This window comes from Sinocyclocheilus grahami, unplaced genomic scaffold (genome assembly GCF_001515645.1).
Source record: "Sinocyclocheilus grahami isolate Dianchi unplaced genomic scaffold, SAMN03320097.WGS_v1.1 scaffold41.1, whole genome shotgun sequence".
In the NCBI taxonomy this organism is placed as follows: Eukaryota; Metazoa; Chordata; class Actinopteri; order Cypriniformes; family Cyprinidae; genus Sinocyclocheilus; species Sinocyclocheilus grahami.
The window spans coordinates 106112-119416 of NW_015505220.1; the positions used below are offsets into that span (position 1 = coordinate 106112).

Below are 13305 nucleotides of genomic sequence, written 5' to 3' on the forward strand. Positions count from 1 at the left end.
TGCATGTGTTTATATTTATATATACATAATAAATATACACAGTACACACTCATATATTATGTAAACAAAAACTTTTATTTTGGATCAGATTAATCGCGATTAATCATTTGACAGCACTAATATTAATTAACCACTTTAACAAATACATTTCAAGACAAGTTCTTCTGAAATTCTCTGTTATTGTTTGTTTGTGTCTGTGTGTGTGTGTGTGTGCGCGCGTGCGTTTGTGTGTGTTATGATGGTTTTGTGTAGTTAAAGGACAGGTCTATTGGGCACATACTAAAAACAGCTTTAAAAATCATTTCAAAAATGCTTCTTGAGACCTGTTCTTTTCTGTTGTGCTTCGTTGAGTTGTTATTGAACACCAGAATGTGTCATGATGCTGTGTGTTGGACATGAATCAACCTCATTATATCAGGCTTTCTTAAAACCTACTAGACTTTCACACAATCCACCGACAAGTCCATTATGACAAGATGTATTTTTGCACATCTCTAGTTTTTTAGCCTGTTTTTTTGTTTTACTGTGTTTTATATTTTCTTCTTACATAGAAAGGCAAGACAGTTATGCAATGAGAGTTACAAACAGAAAAATGACTCTGTCTTCAAGGTCTGAGGCTTGTTGTGAAGTTTTCAGTAACGGCTAACATTTCTCAAGCAGGGTGATATCCGAACACTCTAACCCAGGACTCCTGAACCAAATCTGATTTCTGCTTCAGTAATCTTGTCTTTCAAATATGAAAGATTCACAACAATGGATACAAGCCGTCTGGAGCAGCAGCTGTAAATCTTTAGTGTGGCACAGGACATCTTTTTTCTTGTCTTACAGATCAAGCTTCTGGTCTTATGTTCCCTTCTTTTTAGCAAGTAGTCCTACGATATTCGCTACATTTTCCCTCAAGTTTCTGCAATAGTCTGGTCTTTCCTTCAATGTACAGTACCGTTCAAATGTTTTGGGTCAGTAAGACTTTTTTTTATTTATTTTTTTATAAATTCATACTTTTTTTTCTGCAAGGGCACATTAAATTGATTAAAAGTACAGTGAAGACATTTGAACATTCTATTCATGAAAGAATCCTAAATTTTTTTTGAAATGTATCATGGGTTATTATTACAGTATTATTATTATTATTATTATTATTATGCATGATTCAGAAGTTAGAACAAACAGCAATTTGAAAGGTAAAATTAAAGTGAATTCAAATTCATACAGCCTCAATTTTATTTATTTTTTGATATTTTTATTTATTCATTTATTTAATTTTACTTGAAAAGCTAAAAGATTGTCAGGGCAAGCTTAAAATGTTGGCCTTTTATCATTTGAAGGTTACCAAGGATACCTTGTAGATGGATGGGTGGACAGAAATGCTACCTAATTTGTATTTTGTAATATTTTTTTATAATATTTAATGAATATTTTTTCACTTATTTAATGAATATTAGGGTGGAAGAAAACTTCATTTCCCAGAATGCATTTAAATTAGTCTACAAATTAAATTGCAATTCAGCTTGCTGGTGGGTGTGGCTAATGAAATTCAAATTCAAACTCATGACTCTGTTACTAAGTTTACCCTGATCTAGTGATCTTTGGCATCTAGCAACTACGTAGCAATGTCTCAGCAAAAACGCCATTCTTCTAGAAAAGGCTCATTGTACAGTAAATCCTGCATCTACAGTATGTGAATCATTTATATTGCAAACATCCACACATGAGATGTGTGAACAGTTCAGCCTCAAGTTCATATATAATGAAGTCACAGCAGGCTGTGAATGGTAATCACTGTAGATCATCATGTGTCGCGTGAAGCGTACAGACCCGCAGACATGTATGCAAGCACGAGAGTCGCTGCTGTTTGTGTGTCTTCAATTAAAGAGCCACATCTGTTCAGTCACACGCGAGTCTCTGCAGGCTTTGGTTGTTAGACGGTGAATCGTAACTCATCGACATCGCCTGAAACTCTAGTTCTGTGCTCAGGTGAAGCGCTACAGCGAGCTCTTCATTTTTCCTGGTGACAAGTTCATCTGCCTCACACTGCTGCTTTCTCATGCCAACACTAACTACAGGAGTTCAAACACACTCTCATGGATGGATGAATGAATGGACAACCTGTCCTCCTTCCTCTTCAGTTTCCCCCAAAAATCAAGTGAACTGACCTGTAAACTTTCATCTGAGACCTTAGCGTCTCTCTCTATTCCTTATTTATTTCTCTTCCTACTATCCAAGGTGCACTTGACTTTCAGATGGGGAAAAAGTTTATTTTTAGATGGATGTTTAAAAAAAGTTTATTTTTTATTTGTTTTATTATTATTACTTTGATTGTATCACATTTGTTGCAATTGACCATTCATTAGTTGTAGTAGTATTAAATTTAATGAATCCTTGACTTTTTTTTCTATTTATTTCATTATTATTATTATTATTATTATTATTATTATTCTTTTTTTTTTAAATATTACTATTTATATTTAGAAATAGAATGGTGGTTGCACCACAATTCAAAGGGGAATATTTTAATTGAATTAATGGAATTTATTTTAATTTTAATTTAACTTTTACATTTAGGTCATTTCTTTAGCAAAGCAATCTTAAAATGTTATTTTTATATTGTTATTACAAATTTAGTGAAACACTGACCTTCAGGGTTTTTTTACTGAACAAAATTATTATTATTACTTCTGCACTTAAAAGTAATGTGGTGCACCACATTTGTTGCCATCGACCATTCGTTTGAAGATGAATATTTTCAATGAAAAACAACCTACATTCAGTCTTTTCTTCACACAAAGCTGTCTTAAGTTTTGACTTGTGGACTACTTTTATGATGCTTTGTTTGTCAGAAATGTATGGAAAAGAGCTTTGTTTCTTTTGAGTTTTCAGGACTGAGGTCAGAAGCTTCATATGCTTCTCCAGTGTTGACCTGCAGCTTGTGTGTGGTTTCTGATCGAGGCGTTTAATGTGTTCTGGTTCTTTTCCTCAAGCGCAGTCAGGATGAGGGTTTTAATCTGGCCATCTAGTAATGTGCATGTAAATAATGTGCTTTGGGGTTTGATAAGAGATCAAATCAAATGTGTTAATTATGTAAGACTAATAGCATTGTACAGGAACCTCAGGTCATATTTCATATTCATCCTCCTACGTCTGCGAGCGTTAATAAAACAGGAAATCCCTCCCCTGCTCGATTGCTTGCTTTATTTGCTGACAGAAGCATGGTGTTGTTTGAGCACAGGGCGTCCTAACACTGCAGGAACAAATGAAAGTGTGGCACTTCTAGAGAGCGTGTGGAGGCCGAGAGCTCACCCTAATCCGGCTTTAGCTGCTGCATTTCTGTTATTTATTTATTTGGTTTGTCTGCTGGGTTTTCTCCTGGTGATTTCCCCTGCAGGATATTATTAGTGTGCTTTCTCCGAATGAGGCCTGTCCACATTCGACACGGAAAAAGAGTTCATATGCATGTGCAATATGACCAGGATGTAGTTAAAACAGTCTCTATTTTCAGCACTTTTCGTCAGAAGAGGGTTTTTTCTGTCAATCATTTCAACCAAACCATCAATTTCTTCTCTTGTGAGATGTTTTAATAGCAGATGAATCTATTCATTAGTCTTCATGTGGCATTTTTAATGCATCATAATGTTTTTGTAAATATATGTGTGTTAATTAAGGAGAAAGAAGAAGGAGCTAAGGAGAAGTAATTGTATTATCTACACTCGATATTGTGCTGCATTTAATGAAAATAAGCAAATGTCATTAAGTTCATTTAGTTAAAAAAAAGGAAAGGGAAGGAAAACATGCTGTGGAATTTTTTTTAATAATTTTCATCATTTGAATTTTAAACAGTTTGTCTTTTTGAAATATTTTTTTAATTGATCTATATCTATGTTTTTGATTCAGTAAAAAGGATAGAATGATAGATAGATAGATTGCTGAAGTTATAATGATTAAATGCATGACTACTATAAACTACGTATGAAGAAAATGAAATGATTTTTGTGTAATAGAATGTATTTGTGTGCACGCTGAACTACAGATATGCAAAGTATAACATTGTGTTTGTGATAGTATGGAGGAGATTGTGTGTGTGATCCCGGCTGCATTAAAGCCAGTGTATGGAGTCAAATCCTTTGTCCGTTAATCGTTTCTCTAATGCCATAAGATGAGGCCATCCATCTGAACGGCTGCTATTAGAGGATTGTGCTTCTAATAATTGTGGCTCTCTGATGCTAGAACATTTTAATGATGTGTCGCTGTCATTTCATCTAGAGTTAGTGTGCTCGCCGTCCTTCCATTAGATGCGTCTCTTTAACGGGTCTGTAAAGCGTTACGCTCAGGTGGAGAGAGGACTCTTTAAACGCCGGCTTTATTGCAGCGAGAGCTCAGAGATCATCACATCTGCCCTCCTAGTTAGTCCTTTAAATCCATATTCATCAAGCATTACAGCCGGCGTAATGCCCCGCCACCTCACTGAAGCTCTGAAGATGAAGCATTATGACTTTTCTGACTATTGCTGTGTACATTTACTAATGATAGCATAGATGGATGGACGGCTCACTTTCATTCAGTCATTGACAAACAGTAGATCATGTGCATTCAGATATGAAGATTTATGAACTAAAATGTAATTAGTTGCTGTGAAGGAATCGTTTGACTGATTGATTCAATATGGTAATTGAGTTTGAGTCTTTTTGATTTGTTAAAAAATCAGTTCATACGAGTCATTTGTGATTTGGACTATGTGAATGGTGCCATATGTCAGTAGATCATTCATGAGTCATTTGTGAATTGGATAATGGTGATTGTGCCATATGTTTTTGATTCACTAAAAATAATCAGTTCATAGGAGTCGCTTGTGAATCTGGCAGTGTATATTTTTGAGTCATTTGTTTTTGAAATGGACTGTGCTAAATGTTCTGTATATTATTAATGTACGAAAAACAAATAATCTCAGAATCAGTATATCTATCTACTGTATAATCGTCTCTGAGATGATTCAGTATGCTAACTGAGTTTGTTTTGAACTTCATTTTGAAAAGTCATTTGTCTGAGTATTTGATTAGGCGGAGTATGGCATATGTTTTTTTTTGATTCGCTAAAAATGATTGGTACATGAGTCATTTGTTTGTGAACTAGCATGTGCTGATTGTGCTGTGTGTGTCAGTTCGAAAGACAACGTAATCTTAAATCTGCTCATAATAGTCATTTGTTTCTGAATTGTACTAGACCAGTTGCATTGTGTTTCTGATTCCCTAAAAGGAATCAGCTCTCTACAATCATTTTTTTGTCAATTGGACTACACTGTTTGTTTTTGTGTGCAGACCATGAGGACAAATCAATAGAAAGATGTGGAACGATTATCAGCGCTACATGGTCTTTTTTTGTCTCCTCACATTTGGTTAAGACCGTGAGCCCACGACAAGAGTAAAGATTCAACAGTGATGCAGAAAATATGTATTTCTATAGTAACAAATGTGCTATCCAATTTATGAAGTAAAGTGTAAAGATTCTAAAAGCACTATTTGATACACTATATGATCTTATAATATGAATAATGTGTGTTTCAAATGAAAGTGTCAGTTCACTGGAAATGAATCGAAGTGTTCAGTGGAGTCAGAGCCTGATCTGCCCCACTGACCCTGAGCGGATTTCTTTTCCGGCATTGCTGAGAGCTTTTACTCTATTTAGTATTCAGCTCTGATAGACCTGCAGTATTTTGAGGAAGTCGCTGGTGTACGGGGAACTGTATCTGACTCGACGCTGAGTAGTAAAACATCTCACCCCAGAGCTTTACACAGACACACACATGCAAAGCCAAAGCTCTCAAACATTTTTGAATAAGGTTCTTGTGGATTTTTTACCGAGACTTTGCTGCTCAGATGAGGGGTCAGATTAGCACTGACTGAGCAGAGTTGATTTAACTCTGGGGATTTTGCTGTGTAGATACAGTAGATCATTCATGAGTCATTTGTGAATTGGATAATGGTGATTGTGCCATATGTTTTTGATTCACTAAAAATAATCAGTTCATAGGAGTCGCTTGTGAATCTGGCAGTGTATATTTTTGATTCACTAAAATCGATGATTTATAGGAGTCATTTGTTTTTGAAATGGACTGTGCTAAATGTTCTGTATATTATTAATGTACGAAAAACAAATAATCTCAGAATCAGTATATCTATCTACTGTATAATCGTCTCTGAGATGATTCAGTATGCTAACTGAGTTTGTTTTGAACTTCATTTTGAAAAGTCATTTGTCTGAGTATTTGATTAGGCGGAGTATGGCATATGTTTTTTTTGATTCGCTAAAAATGATTGGTACATGAGTCATTTGTTTGTGAACTAGCATGTGCTGATTGTGCTGTGTGTGTCAGTTCGAAAGACAACGTAATCTTAAATCTGCTCATAATAGTCATTTGTTTCTGAATTGTACTAGACCAGTTGCATTGTGTTTCTGATTCCCTAAAAGGAATCAGCTCTCTACAATCATTTTTTTGTCAATTGGACTACACTGTTTGTTTTTGTGTGCAGACCATGAGGACAAATCAATAGAAAGATGTGGAACGATTATCAGCGCTACATGGTCTTTTTTTGTCTCCTCACATTTGGTTAAGACCGTGAGCCCACGACAAGAGTAAAGATTCAACAGTGATGCAGAAAATATGTATTTCTATAGTAACAAATGTGCTATCCAATTTATGAAGTAAAGTGTAAAGATTCTAAAAGCACTATTTGATACACTATATGATCTTATAATATGAATAATGTGTGTTTCAAATGAAAGTGTCAGTTCACTGGAAATGAATCGAAGTGTTCAGTGGAGTCAGAGCCTGATCTGCCCCACTGACCCTGAGCGGATTTCTTTTCCGGCATTGCTGAGAGCTTTTACTCTATTTAGTATTCAGCTCTGATAGACCTGCAGTATTTTGAGGAAGTCGCTGGTGTACGGGGAACTGTATCTGACTCGACGCTGAGTAGTAAAACATCTCACCCCAGAGCTTTACACAGACACACACATGCAAAGCCAAAGCTCTCAAACATTTTTGAATAAGGTTCTTGTGGATTTTTTACCGAGACTTTGCTGCTCAGATGAGGGGTCAGATTAGCACTGACTGATTTTTAACTCTTCTGCAGTGTATTATCTCTCTGTCTGTCAGTTAATGTCATGGAGAGGCTCTCTGTGGAGTTTCAGACAGCGGGGTGCAGCTTCCATTACCCACAACACTCTTATTTCCCAGAAAAAGCAGACGTGAGATCGGGGATGGAGAATGAGAGCAGAGATGCATTGTGTGATTGTCCTCCAGCTATACATCGAAACAAGACTAATTCAGCCAGCAAACATTAGCGCTGATGCTTAATGTGCAGTGTGGTTTATGAAGGTGTGCAGTGGTGCAGATGTAGCGTCTGTAAATTGGTTGCTGCTGGAGACCAGGTAACCAGAACACACACACTGCACTCAATACATGTGTGTATGTGTGAGATTGTTGTTAGATGTACACAAGGTGCCCTGGGTAAAAACCTTGTTTTTTAGGTGTTTGTGCTCTATTTTGCATTGAGGAAAAAAAAAAGTGGTGTAGGGTTTACTTTGAAATTATTTTCACTCCGTAATTAATAGTTAAGTAATAAGCAGTTTACAATAAATATTGTTAGATGCTATTATGAATGGATGAATGTATGAATGGGCAAGGAATAAAGAGGGATGGATGGAATGGATGGCAGTAAAGAAAATAAGAAAAATGGATGGATGGATTGATGGCAGGAAAGAAAAATGGATGGATGGAAAGAAAGATGGATGATGTCAGGAAAGAAAGAAAAATGGATGGATGGATGAATAGATGGATGAATGTCAGGAAAGAAAGAAAAATGGATGGATGGATGGATGGCTAGAAATAAATAAAGATGGATGGATGTCAGGAAAGAAAAAAATGGATGGATGGATGTCAGGAAAGAAAGAAAAATGGATGGATGGATTGCTAGAAATAAAGAAAGATATATTGATGTCAGGGAAGAAAGAAAATGGATGGATAGATGGATGGAAAGAAGGATGGATGGATGGATGGATCAATGGATGGAGGGAAAGAAAGAAAAGTGGATGGATTGCAAGAAATAAAGAAAGATGGATGGCAGGCAGTAAAGAAACAGATGGATGGATGAAAAGAAAAGGATGAGGGAAAAAGAAAGAAAAATGTTTGGAGAAAGAAATAACAAACAAAAGAAGGAACAAAAGAAAAATGGATGGATGAAAGGAAGGAAGGAAGAACAATTGATGGATGAAAAGGATGGATGGAAGGAAGAAAGCGAAGAAAGAAAGATGAACGGATGACGAAAGGGAGAAAGAAAGATCAGTGGGTAAAGAAAGAAGGAGAGTAGGATGGATGGAAGAAAAAATTGATATTAATTTCTTCATTTATTCATGAAAGGTCAATCTCTAATCTGATTTGCTGGCTTTATGCGTTTTTCAATCTTCTCTTCACAGGTTTAGTGAGTGTTTGAGGATGAACTGGTTGGTGAATCCAGTTTGGATTAAAGTTCAGATGTACAGTATAAAAATAGGCGATTCTTGGTCAGAACAGCTGCAGTGTGGAGCAGGTCTCTTGATAAGGCAGAGATGGGCATATCAAATGCTGCTGTCTCATGCGAGTCTGAATCTCTTCAGTATTCCAGGCATGTTGTGATCTCTCCTCGTCTGTGCGTTTGTACAGTGAGCGAACAGACTCGTAATAAACCCATTACCACATGAAAGACAGCATCTGGCTTCCTCGCAGCCGGTGCTGCTGTTTCTGTGTGTGAGGCAGGTGAAGAGCGAGACGGCGAGTCTTTAGGCTCCTCACGACTCAGAGTCACGATCCGATTCCAAAATTATTCTTAATGTGTCTCAAGTAGGACTGGGTAAAAAATATAGATATCTCGATATTAATCGATTCTCATTTTTATGGAACGATATCGATTCTTAAATCCCAAAGCCTGTTTTCAGTCAATGAACAGAACATTGAAGGGCACTTCCCATCCAGTATATCGCAATTTTGGCGCTGTTTAATGTGGAGTGACAGATAGCTGTAGCGCATCAGTTCAACAGACGCAGCAGCGCGTAGCACACGTGAACTGATCATCTCCTCCACATTAATACCAGCTTCAGCACAAAATAAACATGACTAAACATCCGAAGGTAAGTTAAAAGAAAGAGTACAACTTTACAATCCTTATCCTGTCTCAAATAATCGCTCAATCAGTGTTTCAGCCGCGCAAAGACATCAGTATAACGGCTTGTAAACAATGTCACGTAACGTCACATTTACCTCAGAAAAACATATTTGGTGACCATAAACTCATTAGTCAGATAGAAAAATAAACTGTAGAGAGGCTAGGGCTGGACGATATGGCCAAAATTGATATCACAATATATTTCTTAATTTCGGTCGATACGATATAATTCCGATATCGATATGAACACTATTTATCTGAAATAGAAATCTTTTGTAACATTATAAATGCCTTTATCATCACTTTTGATCAATTTTAAGCATCCTTGCTAAATAAAAGTATTCATTTCTATAATTTCTTTCCCAAAAAAATTATAAAAATTATACTGAATGGAATAGTGTATAATGTTACAAAAGCTTTTTATTTCAGATAAATGCTGATCTTTGGATCTTTCTATTCATCAAAGAATCCTAAAAAAAAATTTACTCAACTGTTTTAAATATTGATAATCAGCAAATCAGCATATTATATTGATTTCTGAAGATCATGTGACACTGAAGACTGGAGGAATGCTGAAAATGTACCTATGTATGATCACAGGAATAAATTACACTTTAAAATCTATTCAAATAGAAAGCAATTTTAAATAGTAAAAATATTTCAACATTTTACTGGTTTTGTTGTACTTTGGATCAAATAAATGCAGCCTTTGCCAGCAGGAGGCGCTTTTAGAGTGATAAACTAGCGGTTTCTCCAGTAACGGCTGTAATCACAGCAGCTCCGCTCATGAATGCTACTTTATCAGATCAAATTAAAATGCCATCGAAACTATTCTGAAGACAGTCGGTTCCCGTCAGAGATACATTCATATAAAACACCCGCGCCGTGTTATGATTTTGAAACGTGCAGTGCTCATGTTTGGTCAACAAAGTCAAACGCCACAAATAAATCAATGTATGGTAAACACTGGTAATGTATATCGAAATATCGGAAATGTGTTTAAAAATCATATCACCGTTATTGAAAAAAATAATACATACATTGCGATACATATTGATATTGAATTATTGTCCAGCCCTAAGAGAGGGGCATTTTGCTAAATATATGCACCGTATAACATATTCATTATACAGTTTACTATTCTTCAATGTTTAATTTGTTTGAATACATCCATCAAGTTTCATTATTTTTAAAAAAACGAATTGAAGTAGAAATATTATGTAATTGTAACTTTATTATTTTAAAAACCTCATTAAGTGTCATTTTAACAAATCAGTCAATTTTAACCTTCAGTATTATAGTAATGTAGTACCAACTGACTTTCATATATATTTTACAGCATTAGTTGTTTAGTTAGATTTTTCTTCCTTGAGAATTTGGTATGTACTGTACCTGATATATATCCAAAATAATCAATATTGAATCAAATCAAATGGGTAATCGAATCGAATCGAATCGCAAGCTTGTGAATGAGAATCGAATCGAATCGTGAAATTTGTGTCAAAACCCAGCCCTTGTATCAAGTGTTCAGCTGCGGCGTGAGGTTTGCGTTCTCTGCCAAGATCTATGACCTCAAACTTTGTTTTTGTCAATCAGCATATATTGATGCAGAACTGCTTTTACTGCTGCTGCATGCTTTAGTGTTCGGCTTAAACTTTGACTTGTTCTTGACTTCTGAACGATCAGCTATTGAATGTGTGGGATGTTTTGTCCTGCAGCATTTAAAAAAAAAATTAGAGGTCATGAATGTTGGTTGGATGTTGAAAAGCTTATTTAGCCCTGTTGTCTTTGGCTGTTTTACTTTCACTTACATTTATTTGCACAGTATGGCCGAGTCTATGTACTATTGAGTTATATGTCAGCCCAATGTTCAGTTATATGTCTGTCTGTCTATCTATCTATCATGACCCAGATATTTGTGTGATTCACCCTGTGTTTACTGTACAGTAGGTGACTGACCATCATAATGCAGTATGCATCTTTCTCTCTCTGTGTTTCTGCTGGTATCTGGTTGAGGAGGTAAACAGAGTATGGGAGTGTTTCAGTGTTTCAGACAGAAATGACGTGTTCACAAAACAGCCAATTGAAAAACAGTCGTGATCCTTCAGGTAGAACCCAGATAAAGTCTCACTTTTTCCTTCTCATGCTCAGTCTCTCTCTCTCTTACACACACACACACACTCTCACACTGTTTGTCTGAGCAGACTAGAGTGTGTGTTAGTGAGTGTTTTCCTGACTTGTGGCCGATGGGTTTGTGCTCTGAGCATTGGATTGGTCTCTAGTGCTAACAGGCAGTATTTATCTCTATTATGCTCATGTTATGGCCTTTCATCAGGCCAGTTGAGCCATTGACACTTTTAAAGACATAGTTCAACTAAAAATCTAAATCCTGTTATCCTTTACTTACCCTCATGTTGTTGGAAACCTGTATGACTTTTTGTTTCTGAAACATAATTCCGAATGTTTATGCAGCTCTTTTTCTACAATGAAGTCATGTAGTGACCGCTCTAGCTCTCAAAACTCATTTGCATTGTGAAACGCGCAAGAACCAATGCAGGCTGGTGTCACTGAAGAAGTCTCTAATGCTCACCAATGCTGCATTTACTTGATATAAAATAAACTAAAATATAATTATAAATAACAGTAAAAAATAAGCAACAAAAACGGTTTTCAGCATCAATTAGAAATGTTTCTTGAGCAGCAAATCAGCATATTAGAATGATTTCTGAAGAATCATGTGACACTGAAGACTGGAGTAATGATGCTGAAAATACATCTTTTCATCACAGGAATAAATTACATTTTAAAATATAGTCACATAGAAAATAGTTATTTTAAATTGTAAAAATATTTCACAATTTTCTTGTTTTTGCTGTATTTTTTATTAAATAAATGCAGTCTTAGTAAGCATAAGACACTTGCTTCAAAAAAGTTAAAAGATTCCAAAATTTTGACACATAGTGTAGAGGAAATAAATACGTATATAGTATAACATAATGCACAACTAAATTTCTTGTGCCTTTTATCCTTTTTCGGAGCTTAATATCTTCTGTTCTTGTTCATTTTAATTGTGTGGAAAAGAGCAGCATGAACATTCAGCTAAACATCTCCTTTTGTGTTTCACAGAAAAACGGAAAGTCATACAGGTTTGAATTAATGTGAGGCAGAGAAAATGATGCCCAAATGTTAATTTTTCACCGAAATAGTCCTGATTTAACCTACAGCCTGAAAACAGTTTCTAAATCCACTGTCAGCCCAACTGTTTTACAGTTCAGACCCCACCATAATCTCTCTCTCTCTCTCTCTGTCTCTCGCACGCTCTGCGTGGGTTGAAATAAAAAGATTATAATAATGCTAAACGAAGCATTGCGATGGTCGGTTGAGACGCCACAGGAACAGATGATCTCGGCGTGTTTGTTCTGATGAGGTTTTTCAATGCAGCACTTGCCGTCTTGTCTCAAATCAACTTTGCTGTTCAAGTTTCTTGTGCATTTGTATGTTTTCTCAGCATTATGAAAGTGAATTCACAAGCTGAAATTGACTAAAGGTGCATTTCCAGAAGGTTAAAGGTGATTACGAGTCCAAACTTGAGCTCAAATGTTAAGACAGAGACTCACCTCCAGACACGACTCAGTAGTGGTGATGATGATGATGAAGGGGAGGGAGAGATGGCCAGCACATGTCTTCCCTCTCAGTGCAGCTGGGGTCCATCAGGGAGCGAGAACTGATGTGAGTCCGGAGAGAGGGTCTGCCATGCTGGAAGTTTCTCCGTGTAACACACGTATGGTCAGACGCTGCTCCTGTGATCCTTTACACATCTAGCGTGACAGATTCCACTGAGATCTGCCCCAAAACACACACACAAAACTCGCACGCGTCTTTACCCGACCGGCGCTCCCCCGCAACTCTCGCTCTCACGCACACACGCATGCATGCACGCACACACACACACTCACGCGCACTGCCGACAGGATGCAGCGGGGTCCGGCGCTCAGCGATGGCATGTGTGCGCATGAGACATCCATCCTGAACCAGCCGCTCCAAGAACTGAGAGACCCGAGAGCCAGCGACACACACACTGAGAGAGAGAGAGAGAGAGAGAGAGAGAGAGAGA

At 36.7% G+C, this 13305-nt stretch overlaps 1 protein-coding gene across 1 annotated transcript in view; it reads right to left on the minus strand.

Annotated features, from left to right (window-relative positions):
- LOC107582176 (protein FAM196A-like) overlaps window positions 1–13264 on the minus strand; it is a 29329-nt gene extending 16065 nt beyond the window's left edge. The window contains exon 1 of the mRNA XM_016267913.1: window positions 12809–13264. The gene's annotated coding sequence lies outside the window, so the exon portion shown is untranslated. The remainder of the gene's footprint in view (window positions 1–12808) is intronic.
- Between the last annotated feature and the right edge of the window lie 41 nt (window positions 13265–13305).